This window comes from Triticum dicoccoides, chromosome 4B (assembly GCF_002162155.2).
Source record: "Triticum dicoccoides isolate Atlit2015 ecotype Zavitan chromosome 4B, WEW_v2.0, whole genome shotgun sequence".
Taxonomy (NCBI): Eukaryota; Viridiplantae; Streptophyta; class Magnoliopsida; order Poales; family Poaceae; genus Triticum; species Triticum dicoccoides.
In genome coordinates, this window is record NC_041387.1 from 59,029,392 (window position 1) to 59,051,128 (window position 21,737).

Sequence of the window (21,737 nt, forward strand, 5' to 3'; positions counted from 1 at the left end):
TGGGACTTTCCTTGACGTGGAAGGCAAGCTTGGCGATACAGATATGTAGATCTCCTACAATTGTAACCGACTCTGTGTTACCCTAACCCTCTCCGATGTCTATATAAACCGAAGGGTTTTCATTCATAGGACGAACGACAATCATACCATAGGCTAGCTTCTAGGGTTTAGCCTCTTTGATCTCGTGGTAGATCTACTCTTGTACTACCCATATCATCAATATTAATCAAGCAGGAGTAGGGTTTTACCTCCATCGAGAGGGCCCGAACCTGACTAAAAACATCGTGTCCCTTGTCTCCTGTTACCATCCGCCTAGACGCATAGTTTGGGAACCCCTACCCGAGACCCGCCGGTTTTGACACTGACAGCCACCCTGACTCAAAACCAAAAGAGCTTGGAGAGAATCATAGAGCAGAAGTTCTATGCTCTTGATGTCAAAGTGATAGAGATCCAAACTATAGTTGAGCAACTTCAGGAGGATGTGGAGGATAAGAATGGCAAGTCAACTACTGATGCTTTTGCTAGAGTGCCCAGAGGACAGAGGTCTGCTGCAGTGCCAGTTCCAGACACCAGAGCTACATCATCTGCACCAGCTACAGCTTCAGTGCATCCATCTCCAGCACCCACTCCACCAGCTCCAGCTACATCAACAGAAGACTTCGTCCAAGGAGCCATCTCTACACCATCACATGAAGACCAAGCCTGAGAGTTGTTTAGCACTATGCATTTTCTATGAACTTTTTGGTAACTTGTTGCCAAAGGGGGAGAAAAATGTCTAGATCATAGGCTTCGAGAGAGAGTGTTGCTTTTGTTCTCTCTTGTCTTTTTGGTGGTTGAACTTCGTTATTTGTGTGCTTGATACTTTATGCTTTTGTGAGATACTTGGATGATCATGTGTTTGATCATATGCTATGCTACCTTAATGCTTGTTGGATGATATTATCTCTTATATTCTCATATGATCATTCACTTTGCTTGGTGATGAGTGCATGTATTTAATTATTATCATTTTGAGCGCTCCACCAAGATGTATGTGACATGGAAGAGTGACCCATGATCCTAACTCATTGTGCATTTGCAGTCCAAAGCAAATTTGAAATAATGCACAAATTTAGGGAGAGCTCTTACTTTTCACATACTTCTCAAAGCGACAATGTTTTTCAATCTAATTATCATTTGTCGAAGCTTTGATCTATATGTTGTCATCAATTACCAAAAAGGGGGAGATTGAAAGTGCAACTATCCCTGGTTGGTTTCGGTAATTCCTAACAACATATATCTCATTGAGCTAATGCTACTTCAAGATAAATATTTCAGGAAAGCTCAATGATTGGCATGGCATGGATGAGAAAAGTGGATCCCTCAAATTGCTAAGGACAAAATGCTTGGCTCAAGCTCAAAGCACAAGACTCTACATTTTCTATTTTAGTGATCCAAGATCACTTTGAGTCTATAGGAAAAGCCAATACTATCAAGGAGGGATGAGGTGTTGCTTAATGGCTTTCTTGCTCAAAATGCTTAGTGATATGATCCAAAGCCCTCAACTACTTTCTCACATCCACATATGACCTAAACCATAAGTCAAACTCGGCCCCACCGATTCTTTCTATCCGACGCCACCGAGTTCAGATGTCATAGCCACTGCCACAAACCCTAGGCAAATCGGTCTCACTGATAGGGATCTCGGTCTCACTGAGATGGGATAGTAATCTCTCTGTTTCCCTTCGTAACGTTTTGGTCAAACCGAGATGAGCGATCGGTCCCACCGAGATTACAATGCAAACTCTCTGTTTCCTTTTTGTAACATTTCGGTCTTACCGAGATGAGCGAATCGGTCCCACCGAGTTTGCCTGACCAACCCTCTGTGTGTCCATTACCAAAATCGGTCTCACCGAGTTTGTGTAATCGGTCTCACCGAGATTACATTATGCCCTAACCCTAATCATATCGGTCCTACCGAGTTGCATGTCGGTCCCACCAAAAATCCTAACGGTCACATTATTTGCTGAATCGGTCCGACCGAGTTTCTCAATTTGGTCCCACCGAGATTGGTAAGTTGTGTGTAATGGTTAGATTTTGTGTGGAGGCTATATATACCCCTCGACTCACTCTTCATTCGTGGAGAGAGCCATCAGAACATGCCTACACTTCCAACATACATTTTCTGAGAGAGAACCACCTACACTTGTGTTGAGGCCAAGATATTCCATTCCTACCATATGAATCTTGATCTCTAGCCTTCCCCAAGTTGCTTTCCACTCAAATATTCTTTCCACCAAATCCAAATCCTGTGAGAGAGCGTTGAGTGTTGGGGAGACTATCATTTGAAGCACAAGAGCAAGGAGTTCATCATCAACACACCATTTGTTACTTCTTGGAGAGTGGTGTCTCCTAGATTGGCTAGGTGTCACTTGGGAGCCTCCGAGAAGATTGTGAAGTTGAACCAAGGAGTTTATAAGGGCAAGGAGATTGCCTACTTCGTGAAGATCTACCCTAGTGAGGCAAGTCCTTCGTGGGCGATGGCCATTGTGGGATAGACAAGGCTGCTTCTTCATGGACCCTTCGTGGGCTCGCGCAGTCATTAACCTTCGTGGGTTGAAGTCTCAATCAACATGGATGTACGATAGCACCACCAATCGGAACCACGACAAAAACATCCATGTCTCCTATTGCGTTTGCACTCTCCAAACCCTTCCCTTTACATTCTTGCAAGTTGCATGCTTTACTTTCCGCTGCTCATATACTCTTTGCATGCTTGCTTGAATTGTGTTAAGATTGCTTGACTTGTGCAAAGTTGCTAAAATCTGCCAAGAACTAAAATTGGGAAAAGGATATATTTTTATTTGGTCAAGTAGTCTAATCACCCCCCCCCCTCCTCTAGACATACTTTCGATCCTACAAGTGCCCAGAGAAATTATGCTACTACTAAAAAAGAATTTTTAGCAGTTGTTTTTTTGTCAGGACCCCGACTCGATGTCACATCGATCTAGCCGGTAACACTTCATATCACTTTGCGGCCTCACGCACGGTGTTCCCACGGGTGTCGCCTTACCTTTGCCCGGGACCGTTTGCGCCTTTTGGCTCACGTATATGATAGTGTCGCTAGCATCCATATGATAAAGAGCCCGGGCTGACATGACTAGTCGTAAACCGAAAGTGGCACAGACTTACAGGGACAGGCATCCATGACCCAGCTTCGAACGTGTCGGTCATCAGCAAGTGGGTCCGGGCTGTAGCACTGGGCTAGCAGGACTCCGGTAAACCGGGCTGTAGCGGGCTAACAGGACTCCGGTACTCAAAGCGTGACATTTCCCCGAAGGGACAGACACAGGAACGAAGAAGGACACATGTCGGCCAGCCTAAGTGTTCCAGAGCAGTAGCAAGCTACCATGGCTCAGCGGTAACACTAGGAGACATTTCCCGGTAAGAGAGGCTACTAAAGATAAACAACTAGATAGTCAGATCCCACACATACCAAGCATTTCAATCATACACACAATATGCTCGATATGTGCAAATACAACGAAGCATCACAACATGACTCTACGACACAAGTACTTTATTTAAGGCTCAGGGAGCCATACATAACATACACAAAGGTACGGGTCTTACGACCCAACATACAAGTCATACAGTCATACAAACCAGCAGCGGAAGTAACTTGTCTGAGTACAGACAACTAGTAAAATAAAAGAGGCTTGGAAAGCCTAGCTATACTACGTGGTCCTTCACAAGCTCAGGGTCACCACCTGGGTCTTTAGCCTACTCGTTGATGTCAACGTCTACATAGAACCCATCAGAAGGGGTTGCAGCGTCTTCTGTAAAAATGTAGATTATAGCAACATGAGTACAAAGGTACTCAGCAAGACTTACATCAGATCCTACATACATGCATAGTATCAAGAAGGGTTGGTGGAGTTATTGCAGCAAGCCAGCTTTGACTCTTGGCTAGGCTATCCTACGATACTCCAACTTGAAATGGTTTTGCGCACACGAGTCCACTACTCACCACTTCAATACACTACCGAGGATCCACCTCCGTCTTCCTACGGAAGAGCCATCCTCGGCACTCACACTTATCTTGAGGCTTTTAGCAGTTTCCATTTCCTTGTCTATGAACTGTATAGGCAACCAAGTAGTCCTTTACCGCGGACGCGGCTATTCGAATAGATCATGTTAACCCTGCAGGGGTGTACTCCTTCATACACGCTCTCACCACTTACCGTCGTTTACACGACATGTACTCGGCAACCTTCAAGCGGAAGCCCAACGTGGGTGTCGGCCACGACCTACCTAATCACCTAAGCCTCCAGTCCAGGTTTATCGCCTATCCAGGTTCCATCCGCAGGGAGTCCGGCCGAGGTTTCCCATACGGCCCCGAACGATGTGAACAGGGTTCCCGAGATACCTAACGGGTATTCGGTACACCGTGCCACGTACCTACCGCATCACAGCCCACCCCTACGGTCAGCGCTGTCCACGGCCTCCAGTAGGCTACAAACACCAGAAACTACTTGCAACTCCTGGACGGAGAGCTAGGGTGAATAAGAAGTCGAGAGGGTCCATTGGTTTCGGGCCCAATGCATGGTAGTAGCTGATTCTTAAATCACACATACAGATCTCAGTGCTTAAGGTCGGCTTCAATGAAACAACCCACCATGTACTCCTACATGGCCTCTCATCGATACCTTTACCAAATCGTGTTCACCACACCACTCTCATTACCGACATAATCATTTCACTCTAGCCCATCACCCAGATGAACCAGACCTGACACGACTCTAAGCATAGCAGCCATAGCAAGGTAGGAACAACACATACATATGGCTCAATCAACTCCTACACATGCTAGTGGGTTTCATCTAGTTACTGTGGCAATGACAGGTCATGCAGAGGAAATGGGTTCAACTACCGTAGCACACAGCAGTTTGAATCGCGTTGTCTTAATGCAGTAAAAGAGAGCAGGAGCGAGAACATGGGATTGTATCGATATGATCAAATGGTTGGTTGCTTGCCTGATGGTTCGATGCACGGATACGGTTCTTCGTTAGGGTAGTCACGGTACTCCTCGGGGACAGATCCTGTCGTAAAGGATAACGATACACAGGCATCACCAAACAATGTGCAACAATATGATGCATGCATGAAACATGGCAATATGAGTGTGTTGGGCTAATGCAACTAAAGCTACCAACGCTGTCAGGACCCCGACTCGATGTCACATCGATCTAGCTGGTAACACCTCATATCACTTTGCGGCCTCACGCACGGTATCCCCACGGGTGTCGTCTTACCTTTTCCCGGGACCGTTTGCGCTTTTTGGCTCGCGTATATGAAAGTGTCGCTAGCATCCATATGATAAAGAGCCCGGGCTGACATGACTAGTCGTAAACCCAAAGTGGCACAGACTTACAGGGACAGGCATCCATGACCCAGCTTCGAACGTGTCGGTCATCAGCAAGTGGGTCCGGGCTGTAGCACTGGGCTAGCAGGACTCCAGTAAACCGGGCTGTAGCGGGCTAACAGGACTCCGGTACTCAAAGCGTGACATTTCCCCGAAGGGACAGACACAGGAACGAAGAAGGACACATGCCGGCCAGCCTAAGTGTTCCAGAGCAGTAGCAAGCTACCATGGCTCAGCGGTAACACTAGGAGACATTTCCCGGTAAGAGAGGCTACTAAAGATAAACAACTAGATAGTCAGATCCCACACATACCAAGCATTTCAATCATACACACAATATGCTCGATATGTGCAAATACAACGAAGCATCACAACATGACTCTACGACACAAGTACTTTATTTAAGGCTCAGGGAGCCATACATAGCATACACAAAGATACGGGTCACACGACCCAACATACAAGTCATACAGTCATACAAACCAGCAGCGGAAGTAACTTGTCTGAGTACAGACAACTAGTAAAATAAAAGAGGCTTGGAAAGCCTAGCTATACTACATGGTCCTTCACAAGCTCAGGGTCACCACATGGGTCTTTAGCCTACTCGTTGATGTCAACGTCTACATAGAACCCATCAGAAGGGGTTGCAGCGTCTTCTGTAAAAATGTAAATTATAGCAACATGAGTACAAAGGTACTCAGCAAGTCTTACATCAGATCCTACATACATGCATAGTATCAAGAAGGGTTGGTGGAGTTATTGCAGCAAGCCAGCTTTGACTCTTGGCTAGGCTATCCTACGATACTCCAACTTGAAATGGTTTTGCGCACACGAGTCCACTACTCACCACTTCAATACACTACCGAGGATCCACCTCCGTCTTCCTACGGAAGAGCCATCCTCGGCACTCACACTTATCTTGAGGCTTTTAACAGTTTTCCATTTACTTGTCTATGAACTGTATAGGCAACCAAGTAGTCCTTGACCGCGGACGCGGCTATTCGAATAGATCATGTTAACCCTGCAGGGGTGTACTTCTTCATACACGCTCTCACCACTTATCGTCGTTTACACGACATGTACTCGACAACCTTCAAGCGGAGGCCCAACGTGGGTGTCGGCCACGACCTACCTAATCACCTAAGCCTCCAGTCCAGGTTTATCGCCTATTCAGGTTCCATCCGCAGGGAGTCCGGCCGAGGTTTCCCATACGGCCCCGAACGATGTGAACAGGGTTCCCGAGATACCTAACGGGTATTCGGTACACCCGGCCACGTACCTACCGCATCACAGCCCACCCCTACGGTCAGCGCTGTCCACGGCCTCCAGTAGGCTACAAACACCAGAAACTACTTGCAACTCCTGGACGGAGAACTAGGGTGAATAAGAAGCCGAGAGGGTCCATTGGTTTCGGGCCCAATGCATGGTAGTAGCTGATTCTTAAATCACACATACAGATCTCAGTGCTTAAGGTCGGCTTCAATGAAACAACCCACCATGTACTCCTACATGGCCTCTCATCGATACCTTTACCAAATCGTGTTCACCACACCACTCTCATTACCGACATAATCATTTCACTCTAGCCCATCACCCAGATGAACCAGACCTGACACGACTCTAAGCATAGCAGGCATAGCAAGGTAGGAACAACACATACATAGGGCTCAATCAACTCCTACACATGCTAGTGGGTTTCATCTAGTTACTGTGGCAATGACAGGTCATGCAGAGGAAATGGGTTCAACTACCATAGCACACAACAGTTTGAATCGCGTTGTCTTAATGCAGTAAAAGAGAGCAGGAGCGAGGACATGGGATTGTATCGATATGATCAAATGGTTGGTTGCTTGCCTGATGGTTCGATGCACTGATACGGTTCTTCGTTAGGGTAATCACGGTACTCCTCGGAGGCAGAACCTGTCGCAAAGGACACCGATACACAACCATCACCAAACAATGTGCAACAATATGATGCATGCATGAAACATAGCAATATGAGTGTGTTGGGCTAATGCAACTAAAACCAGAAGGGTTTGAACAAATTTGAATCATAGATTCAAATTTCAAACTCAAACATGGCCTCTTAAAGTGCTTTTCCTTGTTCTGCTTGAAACATCAATTTAACTTGTTTGATCATGCATGAAAATAGTACAGATGGATAGACTGGATTTTTCTGATCATTTTTCATATATAATTTGTCCAATTTGGAGTTACAGAATAAAAGTTATGAATTTTTGAAGTTTAAATAATATTCTAGAATTTCCTGATTTAAATTAAATCCAGAAATTATAGTTATTGCGCCAGCATGACGTCAGCATGACGTCAGTAGTCAACTGCGGCTGGCTGGGGTCAAACCTGACGTGTGGGGGCCACACGTCAGTGACAGGGGGGGTTTAACAGGGTTAAATTAATCCTAATTAGGGATTAGTGGCGCTGGGGCCCACTGGTCAGTGTCAGGGGGTTAACTAACAGTGGTTAGCGCTAATCCTAATTAGCTACAGGGCTGGGCCCACCTGTCAGGGACTCAGGGGGGTCCTGCCGTGGTCAAAGTGGGTCAAACCCACCGGCGACGTGACGCCGGCGAGGCCCGAGACGGCGGCGCGATGCGGGATCGCGCTACAGGGCACGGGCGAGGCCGTTCTTGGGCTCGTTGGAGAGCTCTTGCTCCCGCGCGTCGAACGGTGGTGGTGGCCGAGCCTAGGGTGGCCGGTACCGTCGACGGCGAGCTCGTGAGCGGCGGCCGGAGTTCGGGTGCGGTCGGAGTCGGCGTTGCAGGGTGTTTGGGGAGGCGTTGGTGCGTGCTGCGTGCTCCTAGTGAGGCGTGGAGCACGATAGTGTGCTCGGTTGGGCGCTACGGTGACCGTGGCCACGACGGCGACATCGCCGGCGGCGTGGAGCTCTCGGCCAAGGTGGGGCTAAGGCCTAGAGGTCGAAAGAGACCAGGGGAGAAGGGGGAAACGACTCGGGGGCTCACCGCGGTTGCAGTGGGCGTCGAAGCGGACTCGGAGACGCGCTGGAGACGGCGAATTCGACAGTGATGATGGTCGGAGCCCGAAGAGGGGAACGGCGACGTGGCGGCGATGCAGGGCTTCCGGAGGCCCGTGGAGCGGTGGGGAGGAAGAGGGGGTTGTGGCGGAGCTTCTGAGCTAGTCGGGGGAGCGAGGGGTGGCCGGAGACGGCTGCTATGGCGAACGGCGGCGACGGTGGTGTTCGGCCGTGTGAGAGAGAGAGCGAGGGAGAGGAGGGAAGAGCCGAGGGCGAGTGAGAGAGAGCAGGGGGGAGGCGTGGCGTCGTCCGGGGCATCGAGCGAGGAGGGGAGGGCAGGCAGGCAGGGAGAGAGGTGGAGTGGCGCGGTGGCGCGCGCGCGCGCCGGCCACACTCCCCTCCCTCTGTCGAGGACGAAGACGACAGAGGAGGGAGGTGGGCTGGGCCGGCTGCTGGCTGGGCCGGCCAGCTGGCTGGGCTGCACAGGGAGGAGCCCAGGTAAGCTTCTCCCTTTTATTTTTTTCTGTTTTCTAATTTCTGACATTTGTTTTGATTTAAATAATATATTAAATCATTTATTTAACTTATGCCAATTTCTGCAGGGGCTAGATATATTATTTCAGAGGTCCTTTATAAATGGCATAATATTTGGACATATATTAATATATATAATTAATATATTTCCAAAGCAAATATTTATGCATTAATTCCAAATGCCCAAAATAAATACCTATGAGCTCTTAAAAATATTGGTTTGATTATTATCTCTGTCCAATATTTTCAGAGAGCAACATGAGCATTTTCTTGGACCCTTTTGGAGAAATTTTTATTTGGGTCATTTTCAAAATGATTCTGAGGGTTTCACAAATCCCCATTTCAAGTTAAATGGAATTTTAAACATGATGCACACACTCTGATGCATGACTAGCTAGGGTGTGACATTTTTCTTGTGATAAGATCAGACCTTATATTGTTGATTCTAAAGTAACTGTTCACACTGATCATGCTGCTATTAAATATCTTATGGAAAAGAAAGATGCTAAACCTAGACTTATTAGATGGGTTCTCCTACTACAAGAATTTGATTTACATATTATTGATAGAAAGGGAGCTAAGAACCCCGTTGCAGACAACTTATCTAGGTTAGAGAATGTTCTTGATGACCCACTACCTATTGATGATAGCTTTCCTAATGAAAAATTAGCTGTCAAAAATGCTTATCCTACTGCTCCAAGGTATGATGATTATGCTAACTACATTGTTGCTAAATTTATACCACCTAGTTTCACATACCAGCAAAAGAAAAAGGTTTTCTGTGATTTAAGACATTACTTCTGGGATGACCCACACCTTTATAAAGAAGGAGTAGATGGTGTTATTAGACATTATGTACCTGAGCATGAACAGGAACAGATCCTACGCAAGTGTCATTCCGAGGCTTATGGAGGACACCACGCTGGAGATAGAACTGTGCATAAGGTATTGCAATCCGGTTTTTATTGGCCTAGTCTCTTCAAATATGCCCGTAAGTTTGTCTTGTCTTGTGATGAATTTCAAAGAATTGGTAATGTTAGTAGACGTCAAGAAATGCCTATGAATTATTCTCTTGTTATTGAACCATTTGATGTTTGGGGCTTTGATTATATGGGACCGTTTCCTTCCTCTAATGGGTATACACATATTTTAGTTGTTGTTGATTACATTACTAAGTGGGTAGAAGCTATTCCAACTAGTAGTGTTGATCATAACACCTCTATTAAGATGCTTAATGAAGTTATTTTTCTTAGGTTTGGAGTCCCTAGATACCTAATGACCGATGGTGGTTCACATTTTATGCATGGTGCTTTTCGTAAAATGCTTGCTAAGTATGATGTTAATCATAGAATTGCATCTCCATATCACCCACAGTCTAGTGGCCAAGTAGAATTGAGTAACAGAGAGCTTAAATTGATTTTGCAAAAGTCTGTTAATAGATCTAGAAAGAATTGGTCCAAGAAACTTGATGATGCATTATGGGCTTATAGAACTGCATATAAAAATCCTATGGTATGTCTCCATATAAAATGGTTTATGGAAAAGCATGTCACTTACCTCTTGAACTAGACCACAAGGCATATTGGGCCATTAAAGAGCTCAATTATGATTTCAAACTTGCCGGTGAGAAGAGGCTACTTTACATTAGCTCACTTTATGAATGGAGAACTCAAGCCTATGAGAATGCCAAACTGTTTAAAGAAAACGTAATGGGTTGTCATGGATCATGATATATATATCCAACTGGATGTAAATTAGCATGAACTATTATTGTTGACATTACCCTTGAGGTAAAAGGTTAGGAGGCAACACTATAAGCCCCTATCTTTCTCTGTGTTCGATTAAAACTCCATACCCATAAGTATTGCGTGAGTGTTAGCAATTGTGAAAGACTAAATGATAGTTGAGTATGTGGACTTGCCAAAAAGCTCTTGTATTGACTCTTTCTGATGTTACGATAAATTGCAATTGCTTCAATGACCAGGATTATAGTTTGTTAGTTTTCAGTGAAGTTTCTGATTCATACTTGACATTGTGGATAGATTATTACTTCAGCATAAGAAATCATATGACAATATATATATATATATATATATATGTGTGTGTGTGTGTGTGTGTGTGTTGCTGTTATAAGAATGATCATGATGCCCTCATGTCCGTATTTTATTTTATCAACACCTCTATCTCTAAACATGTGGACATATTTTTCGATTTCGGCTTCCGCTTGAGGACAAGCGAGGTCTAAGCTTGGGGGGAGTTGATACGTCAATTTTGCATCATGCTTTTATATCGATATTTATTGCATTATGGGTTGTTATTATATGTTATGTCATAATACTTATGCCTATTCTCTCTTATTTTACAAGGTTTACATGAAGAGGGAGAATGCCGGCAGCTGGAATTCTGGGCTGGAAAAGGAGCAAATATTAGAGACCTATTCTGCACAACTCCAAAAGTCCTGAAACTCCACGGAAGTTATTTTCGGAATTAATAACTTTATATGTGAGGCTATGTGAAGTTCTACGATGGCCATCTTCTGCTATATGAAGTCTTTTACCCTGGAAAAAATCATAAGCAAGCTTTTGGGACGAAACACCGCCGCCACGAGGCGGAACCTTGGCGGAACCAATCTAGGGCTCCGGCGGAGCTGTTCTGCCGGGGAAACTTCCCTCCGAGAGGGGGAAATCATCACCATCATCATCACCATCGATTCTCTCATCGGGAGGGGGTCAATATCCATCAACATCTTCACCAGCACCATCTCCTCTCAAACCCTAGTTCATCTCTTATATCCAATCTTTGTCCCAAAACCTCAGATTGGTACATGTGGGTCATTAGTAGTGTTGATTACTCCTTGTAGTTGATGCTAGTTGGTTTATTCGGTGGAAGATCATATATTTATATCCTTTATGCATATTAATACCCCTCTGGTTATGAACGTGAATATGATTTGTGAGTAGATATGTTTGTTCCTGAGGACATCTGAGAAGTCTTGCTGTAAGTAGTCATGTGAATTTGGTATTCGTTCGATATTTTGATGAGATGTATGTTGTCTTTCCTCTAGTAGTGTTATGTGAACGTTGACTACATGACACTTCACCATTGTTTGGTCCTAGAGGAAGGCATTGGGAAGTAATAAGTAGATGATGGGTTGCTAGAGTGACAGAAGCTTAAACCCTAGTTTATGCGTTGCTTTGTAAGGGGCTGATTTGGATCCATATGTTTCATGCTATGGTTAGGTTTACCTTAATACTTCTTTTGTAGTTGCGGATGCTTGCAATAGGGGTTAATCATAAGTGGGATGCTTGTCCAAGAAAGGGCAGTACCCAAGCACCGGTCCACCCACATATCAAATTATCAAAGTAACGAACGTGAATCATATGAGCGTGATGAAAACTAGCTTGACGATAATTCCCATGTGTCCTCGGGAGCGCTTTTCTCTACATAAGAATTTGTCCAGGCTTGTCCTTTGCTACAAAAAGGATTGGGCCATCTTGCTGCACCTTATTTACTTTTGTTACTTGTTACCCGTTACGAGTTACCTTATCACAAAACTATCGGTTACCGATAATTTCAGTGCTTGCAGAGAACACCTTGCTGAAAACCGTTTGTCATTTCCTTCTGCTTCTCATGGGTTCGACACTCTTACTTATCGAAAGGACTATGATAGATCCCCTACACTTGTGGATCATCAACACACATTGTAAGTTTTCCTGTAAGATAGCTCACATGAGCCCCACGCATACACATGGGCTATATTGTCTATGTAAGCATAAGGTAACTAAAGCATACTGCACAGAAGTATAATAAGATAACTAAAGCATGCTTCACTAGAAAAACAAGTAAGACATTATTAACTTGTCAAGTGAGTGGTGATTTATAATAGTTGGCATTTGCAACATCTTGTGGCTAAAGGAGATGGCTTGATGGAGCAGGGAAATCAGATACAGTATGGCATGTGCAAACACAAGAACACATCACAAGCTCATGATCTGACACACTATGCAAAATACAACTAGACAAACACATGGTATTCACCCTTGGCATGGGAGTAAATCATGTTATTAAAATCTAATCCAAACAAACCCAAGCATGCAGATCACATAGGGAGATCATGTAGTACAAATAGGACCCGGACATGCACATCACACAATGATATAATGTACTAACCAGAACCTATTTAGTGGATCAATTGGCATTCACAACATCAAGGAAAGCATACAATTACAATCCTCAATAACTAGATGACAGAAGAAGCACAACTAGAACAGTGAATCCTAGATGGGAGCAGAGTCAATTAGCAAGCTGGAGGACCTAATTAGCTCATGTAGCATGCCTTAAACATTCCAAGGCATAGAACCTGCTTCATCGTTATGCAAGGATACCAAACCCAAACCAGCCATGGCACGATGGCCATGAACGTAGAGCGACCACAATAGCCGTGGCTCCATGGCCACGAGCTCAGATCAACCAGAGGCAAGTAGAAGTAGAAGGAGAGCAGTTGGAGGAGCTCACCATGGTTCTTTTGTAGCCGATGCCGAACAGCACCGCCTAATTGAGGTTTTTCCGCCTTGTTGGTCGCAAAGACACTCAAGCTCATGGGAACTATCTTCGCTAGGATGATAGGGCCCACCTTCAAATTGGCACCGCCTGTCATAATGTAGTCACAATTTTTATACAGAAAGAAATGATGGATAACAGATATATACCACCTCCAAGTCATAGTGTAGGTTGTTTTACGTGAACCAATTTAAGGTTTGATCATAACTATCAATATAGACAATACCAACATCTACAATAGATCAATACTACTAGATTTTCATGAAATATATGTTTATAATCAATACTTGGTTTATTTGAAGCAACATATTTTTGTAGGATCTGATGGGCAAAGTTTCACCTAAAGAAATGTCAATATTGGACGTCCTAAATTGTGACCCAGAAATAAGAAATAAGAAATATATGGCTTATTGCTTACCCATGCCAACAGCAGCCTCAAAAGAATGAAGACTGCTCAGAGATGAAGCAAGATCATTAGCCCAAATGTTCCGTCCATCTACAACACCATCAAATAAGTACTTCCCAGATGGGATATATGCGCTCTTGATAAGATCAAGCGCCTTGGTTCCATGAACTATACAAAAACCATAGGCAGTCTCACCACTTTATGATGTGAGGGCCCTGTGGTTACAAAAGAATTAGTTATTGTTTTGTTGTTTTCATAAAACAACCTGAAACACATAAAATGGCGACTAGAATTGATTAGCACTAGGGAAACATACTTGTTATATTCAGCACAAACATCCGCAAAGTATGTCTCAATAAGTACATTCAAACCAGAGAGTGTTGACTCGAGTTCAGCATATGATGAAGAGAATGCGGCCAATTCATGAGAAGCAAGGTCCATAAACAAGGGTGGGCTCATCAAATTGAATCCATGAAGCACCAGCTGCCTTCAGCTCAGCGACAACCTCCCCGCAATTTATATAACTCTAAATGCCAATCCTAGTATGGCCAAGAAGCATATCCATTTGATTACAACTCAAACAATGGCATAACCATGAACACAGAGTTAATATACCATCCCGCTTCAGGAAATTAAACATAAGAATTAACATCGTCAGGAAGTAAACAAGACATAACAAGACCAAGTAAAAATAGCATTGTTCTTATCTCTAGAATGGTCCAAGACAGCAAGGTCCTAGTAAATCTCTAGCTAGAAGTGTGTACCAAAAAAAGGTCAAGAATGGTATATGTCACTATTCTTATCGGCAGCATAAACAAGAATAATATATGTATATACTCGATGTATCATCACCACAAACCAAGCAAGGTATCTGTAGAAAGGTGCTGCCACTACTAGGGAAAAGCCTATACACAGAATCTTACCAGCAGCGCTCCTCAAAATACGACGCTACTGCTATTTAGCAGCAGCGCGTGATAGCAAAACGCGCTGCTGAAAGGAAAATAGCAGTAGCGCGTCCACACCAAACCGTGCTACTGCTCTAATTGACATGACCTTGCAACCCAGCTAGTTATAGCAGTAGCGCCCTATACTGAACCGTGCTACTGCTATAGAAGTTAGCAGCAGCACGCTTCTAAGAAAATCGCTATTGCTAAGATCAGCCCACAAGTTTAGTCCCACCTCACTCCGCGAACAGAGTGTTTACCACCTTAAATATGTTACTTCTGAAACTATCACAACCAGTTGGTTTTCACTGAACTCTATGTGTAGAATTTGTGGCCGCAATATGAGTCCTCTCCGGTTCCTACCGGAGAGGACTCATATTGACAATTCAGATTGTACACAAAAAGATCATTGATGACCAATGTATTTTTGCATTGACGTATTTTTGTATACTTACACTTAGCAGTAGCGCTTTATCTGCAAAGCGCTACTGCTATTCAGATTAGCTGTAGCGCGTTTTGGCAAACGCGCTACAACTATCCCTACCTTATCCCCACACGCACGACCGGCCCTCTCTCTCACTCACACTCTCACTCTCGCCCGCGTGCCGATAACCGTCGTCGTGCGTCGCCGCCGCCGCTGCCTTCGTCCGTCCGCCGCCGAGGTACTCCCCTCCTTCCGTCCCTCCTTCCTCCTCCTCGCACATCCTCCCTCCGCCTGCGGCCGCCCCTCCCTCCTCCGCCACCGCCCTCCTCCCTCCGCCTGCGGCCACCCCTCCTCCCTCCTCCGCCGACAGCCCTCCTCCCACCGCCCTCGACCTCACCGACGCCACCCGAGCCCACCCAGCACCACCGCCTCCCGATCCCGATCCCGCCCTCGCCGCCCCTACCTCTCCATCACCCCCCACCCCCTTTCTCTCTGCTTAGTTAGTACTAGATGTTGTTTAGTAGTAGTAGGTGTTAATTTAGGGCAGTATGATTAATAGTAGTTGTAGTTGAACTACTTTAGTTGTAGTTGAACTAGTTTAGTAAGTAAATTAATAAACTAGTTGAACTAGTTGAATTAATAGAACTAATGTATTTTTAGTAAGATAATTAATATAACTAGTTGAACTACTTTATTTTTAGAAAGAAATAGTTTTTTTTCTATTTATAGTAAGTTTATATTTAGTAAGAACTAGTTGAATTAATAAAACTATTTGAACATGTCATATTTGTTGTTATTTTTTAGTTTAAGCAATTATTTGGGATGTATTAGTGATAACTTATATGGTTTTTGCTTTTGCAGAAATCAAGGAGCCCTCCATCATCCCCGCCGTCGTCCCCGTCACCGACCCCCTCTGACATCAAGGTGAGACCAGCCAAATATCCATGTATATCTTGTGTTGCTCAAATAGGATATGTGGTTGCACCTCCGAGTGGCCTATGTTTTGCTGGAGTGTTGATTAATTTCCATTCCGGCAAATTTCAGGCGCTCGATATGTCCTTTTTTAGCAAAGGTCATGCCGGATTTTTCCATGAATTCTGGCATGACTTGTGCTAGAATATGTACAAGTTTAATCTTTGAATTATGAACGTAGGAAATGTCGTACTCGGACGACGACAGTCTCCCAGGGGAGTGCAACTGGTGCACGACGATCGAGGTATGTGCGACAGGTTCGTTGAGCTGGATGAAGATCGGTGCTTCAGCATTAAGCTCGAGGAGACCTTCGATGTTGAAACGGTACACAACAACGACAAGTGTTTTTTTGTAATTAAGCATGACTTCAACTATTTCAACGTCCAATTTTCATCTTTTACAATTCGACTAGCTTATCCCATGCCATGCAAGACCCTATGTCTTGGAGAGGATGGGTTTTGAAGACCATGAAAATTTTGAAACAAAGAAAATACACCTAAGGACCCATCATGATATGGATTTTGAAGTAAATTTGTGCAATGCTCAGAGCATAACCCATTTTGGTTGCCAAAATTGGGAAGCACTTTGCAAAATGTATGGTTTTTATGAGGGTATGATTATCACCATGGATCTTGGTGATCCTGACATCGAGCAAGACAATATGGACATTTGGGTCCTTGTTGATATGCTTCCAATTGTACCGCTATGTGAGTTTCTCAAACATAGTTATTAACTAATTTATATTGTTTATTTCAAAATAGTTGACAACTTATTTCCATTGACAGCTTATTTTGATTCTTCAAAGACTGTGCGGAAGATGGTAGACAAAACCCACTACACCGATGGCTCCGAATTAACTTATAAGGAGAAAAATCATCTGATCACATTTTGTACTCTTCTTAAGGATTACAATAACTATTATCGAACTCCTCCAAATTATGGTGAATACGTGCCACTAGTGCACGTGTTGAACCACGGTAACTTCTCTGGAGATACCCTGATAAGATTTTTTACTATTACGACATCCGTGCATCTTTTGCATACTTCTAAAACTAGTACATCATTGCTAACTACGAAGTTATTACTATGTTTTTCAACAGAAACTTCCGATGGATTGTGTGCCTCGTCTGATGTATCTGAATGGTCGCCTTACAGTTCTGAACATACTGCCAGGTAAATCTAGGGAGCTCACCTGTGCATATCGGATTTCTAAAACCGGTGAACACATGTTCATCAAAGAATGGAAGAAATGTATGGACATTCGCAAGGAGGTTCTTGGAAGTAACATTCAGCGAAAGACAAGAATTGGAGACAGGCTAATCTCCATTCTCCATAATGGAGAGTCAGGGGCTATCTTGTTTTTTGCAATTTTACCTTAGAAAATGTAGTAGTCTTAATCAAATGTAGTAGGTCCTATGAGGTACAATATGTTTATTATGTGGTAATGTGTTAGAGTTGATAATGAGGAGTACTTGTGATTACGACTAGTGACCAATTTGCTATGTGATGTCATTGATGAAAACGATGATCTTGAGGAGGTGTTATATGACAATGATGTATTATGATGATAAGTTGTTAATGATATGATGATGATGATGATATTATTATATCATTGGGTGAAAGAACCGCAGATTAGTTTCAAGTGGATGTCCATCCACTTGAAACTAGTCCATGGTTCTTTCATCGTTAACTCATTATGATGTAAAAACAATCTCTAAATTCCTGTTGTATGAAAACTTGTGTAAAGGTGTATGAATACAACATGAAATAAAAAAGAAATGAAATACTAAATAATAGTAGTAGCGCGGGCAAGGAGAAGCGCTACTACTAATTACTAGTAGCGCTCTTCTGGAGAAGCGCTACTACTAAGTTAATTTAGCAGTAGCGTGGGTCTAGGCACGCTATTGCTAAGCTTTAGCTGTAGCGCCTTATCAGTAGCGCTCCTGCCCGCGCTATTGATAGGCCTAAAACCCGCGCTGCTGCTAGGCTTTTCCCAAGTAGTGTGCTGCTAGTTATCACCAACAGATTTGTAGCAGATTAATGGTGGAAAGTAGCTAAGTTTTTGAAAACTAAAACCATTATCATGTAGTGAGGAAATCAACTAAATTTAACAGGAGTGCTAACCCTACAATTAAACATGGTATAGAAATACACAGGACACCTAAACCATACCATTTCCTCGACACCCCAACCAAGCCAGAGCATGAACATGACATCACCATGGAACAAATCAAGCCATTGGTCACCAGAAATGAGACACAATGCTCACAGAGCTCCATCTTCTTCTACTATGGGACCATGGGGACCTTGTTCTCTATCTGGTGGGTCAGAGCCACACTCTCGAGGTTCAGAATGTTCACCTGCAATCCAGGAACAGAAAGAAAACTTGATTGTTGAGACACCTACCATCTGTCTATTTAGGTAAACTGGTAAAGCAAGAAAAGAAAAAGGTCAGGGGGTTTTGTGAGTGAGCGCAACACCTTCCTCATGAGCATCATGGCCTTGCCAATCTTGCCGGTGTCGCCGAGCTACTCGATTTTCTGCTGCAGCTTCTTGATCTTCCCTTCTAGCATGACGAGCTGCTCGGTCTTGTTGCCTTCAACTGGAGGCTGAGCCACCATGTCCCGGCCGTGCCTCATCTTCCTATCCATGTACTGCACGCGCAGCAGAAAGATAGGTTGAAATCTGGGTAATTCATCCGCAACAAATAGTAGCATAAGCATGACAGTCTTTTAGATGCAAAATGTTTGAGGGAGCTTCTCAAAGCGATGGGCAAGCTCGACCTCGAATTTGGGGAGTTCTCAAAAGTAAAAATTGCACAACATTTAACAGTCATGAGATAACAAGAGTAATTATTACTTTTGGAAACATGGACAAAGAAGAAATTTCCAATTTGTGTACTATAGCTTGCAAGGCATGGCCCAAACAAGACCAAATATTTTAATCTCGGCACTACAAACTCATTCACAAACAAAATGCATGTTCTGGAATTCCAGGCAATGAAATGAGACTCAGTTTATTATATATTTGCAAATAAGAAGATCAAAACTAATTAAAATTTGGGTTATTGATCTATATTCTAATCATGTAAAGGAGTGCTCCACTAAGCACATAAGAAACAATTGACTTCCACCATGACTTCCACCAATGCAAATTTGGGTTGTTCAGCTTTATCAAGATCAGAACGAATGCTTAGTCTTCTGGGTCACACATGCCCACCACTTCTTCGTCCCCTTCAAAGACTCACGCACCAGATGTCCAAAAAAACACCCACACACGATCATCCCCGCTAACCGCCACCTCTCACCTAAGGCCCTACCCGGCACCCTCACTTTCCTTGAACCGCCGCTTCATTCCCTGTGCCCCTCACCCACTGCACCCCACACAGACGGTGGGCACCTGCATCGCCACACTTTTTGCTGGCCAACAGCCGCCTCCACAGGCCCCACATCTTCGGTCTCCCCGCTTCACCATCAGGGAGACTAGGCCTCGCTCTCTCCAAATTACTTTTAAGTATTTGATAAGAATTTGACAGTTACCATCAGAATCCAAATGAAAGTTTGGTTTGACAAATGCGGTTTATGAGAAACGTTTAGATGTGAAACCTGGACATTTTCAAAGAAACACTCAGTTCAGTTACCTTCGTGCTGGAGCTATTAAATATGAATGGAAGTATGTAAGGATCTTTGATGACATCCTGTAGACTATAAACTCTTTTACTAGTTAGCTAGTAGTTTTGACCTTGGAACTTATAGGTATATGTCCCACATCACTGACAACATACTGAAGCTAGAGATACATATGTGATTACAAGGTTAAAAAAATGGCATCGACCTGATAAATTGATACCCCCTTCGTCCGGAAATACTTGTTGGAGAAATGGATGTATCTAGACGTATTTTAGTTCTAGATACATCCATTTTTATTCATTTCCCTGACAAGTATTTTCAGACGGAGGGAGTATATGATAATTATTAGCAGATGCATGATGTACTTCTCATCTATCAAACTATTTCTAGAACGGAACTTTCATTTAGAAACTTAGTGCAGGGATTCAACAAAAAATTGAACATGAGACACAAAGAAATTTATACAATCAATTTTGTATGCATATCAAGTCAGGAACACCTATAATATTGCATTGAGTGTTGGCAACATGTTAACTAAACTTGAGCCAGGGCTGTGATGACGGAACAATTTGTGTAATGAATGTGACCAAGAGTTCAATACTACAGAAACGGAATTAATTCCTAAATTGTATGCAATTGATTGAACTAATTCCTCGCCCACCTACCTTTTCGATTGTGATAATCTGACTGAAGAAACTCAACCGTTGATTAGATTGTGATAATCTGACTGAATTGATAACTCAACTTCTAATACTCATAAATATTCTTTGGCTCCCCTTGTGTCGAATCAATAAATTTTGGTGAAATGCTACCCTCGAAGACTGTCATGATCCTCTATACTTGTGGATTATCAGTAGACCGGCAGATGCACGAGAAACCCTAGCCAAGAGGTCCTTGTTCTTTCATGGGAAGAAAGAAAAAATGTTTATTTGATACATGTTTACAACATTTCAAAAGAATTTGTGAGTGATGCATATGATTCATCTTTTTTGCTTGGTGAATAATAATTAAAATGTGTATTAGTCTATGTCGTATGTTCTGAATAAACTAGTTCAAGTTCTATTATCATGGAATAATCGCCGAGTAACTGAAGGATCTGAAGGTGAGTTCTCTAATACACATGGAGTCTGGAAAACACATAAATATGAAAAATGTAAAATTGCAACTTGGAACCAATGGCGTACCAAGAACGAGCATGACCGTTGTCCCTTATGAATCATACAAGTCTGTAATTTGAAGTTGGGGTGCAATACACTACCTGTAGACCAAGTATAGGAAAGAAAATATTTTGGACTCAATGTACAATGCATCTCTACCTATATGTAGGCATGACCCTATTGAAAACCACATGAGTTTTACAAATATTGTTTATTGCACCATAGAAAACCATCTGTTTTTAAACAAACTGTGTAAGGCAACATAATATCCTTAGTTTTTTTAGGGAAAACACTATAGCTAGGTCTAGTAAGGATACAAAATTCATGAGGTTGAACAAGCCAAAAATGGCGCCCCACGCATAGAGACGATAATATTTTCCAAGGTTACAAGTGAAGTGGGCTTGTTTGACACACAACCTTCATGCATAGAGGAACATGGCATGAACTCTTCTGAACGCAGGTTGATCTCCGCAACAAAATTTCCATGCTTCCCTCCTATGCCTCCAAGGATGCCAGAGATAGCTTCTTTGCAGTTAGAACAATTCCCATGTGGTGAAGGAGGCTAGTACTAGAGCCTCTCGATGGGTCAATGCTTCAAGAGAGGTCGGGTGCGAGATGCCTAGAGAGACCCCAACATAAGAAGCAATATATGTGCCCAAGTGGTCGTGGCAGATCACAGTAAGCACTCCTTTCAAGAATTAACTAAGGAAGCACCATTC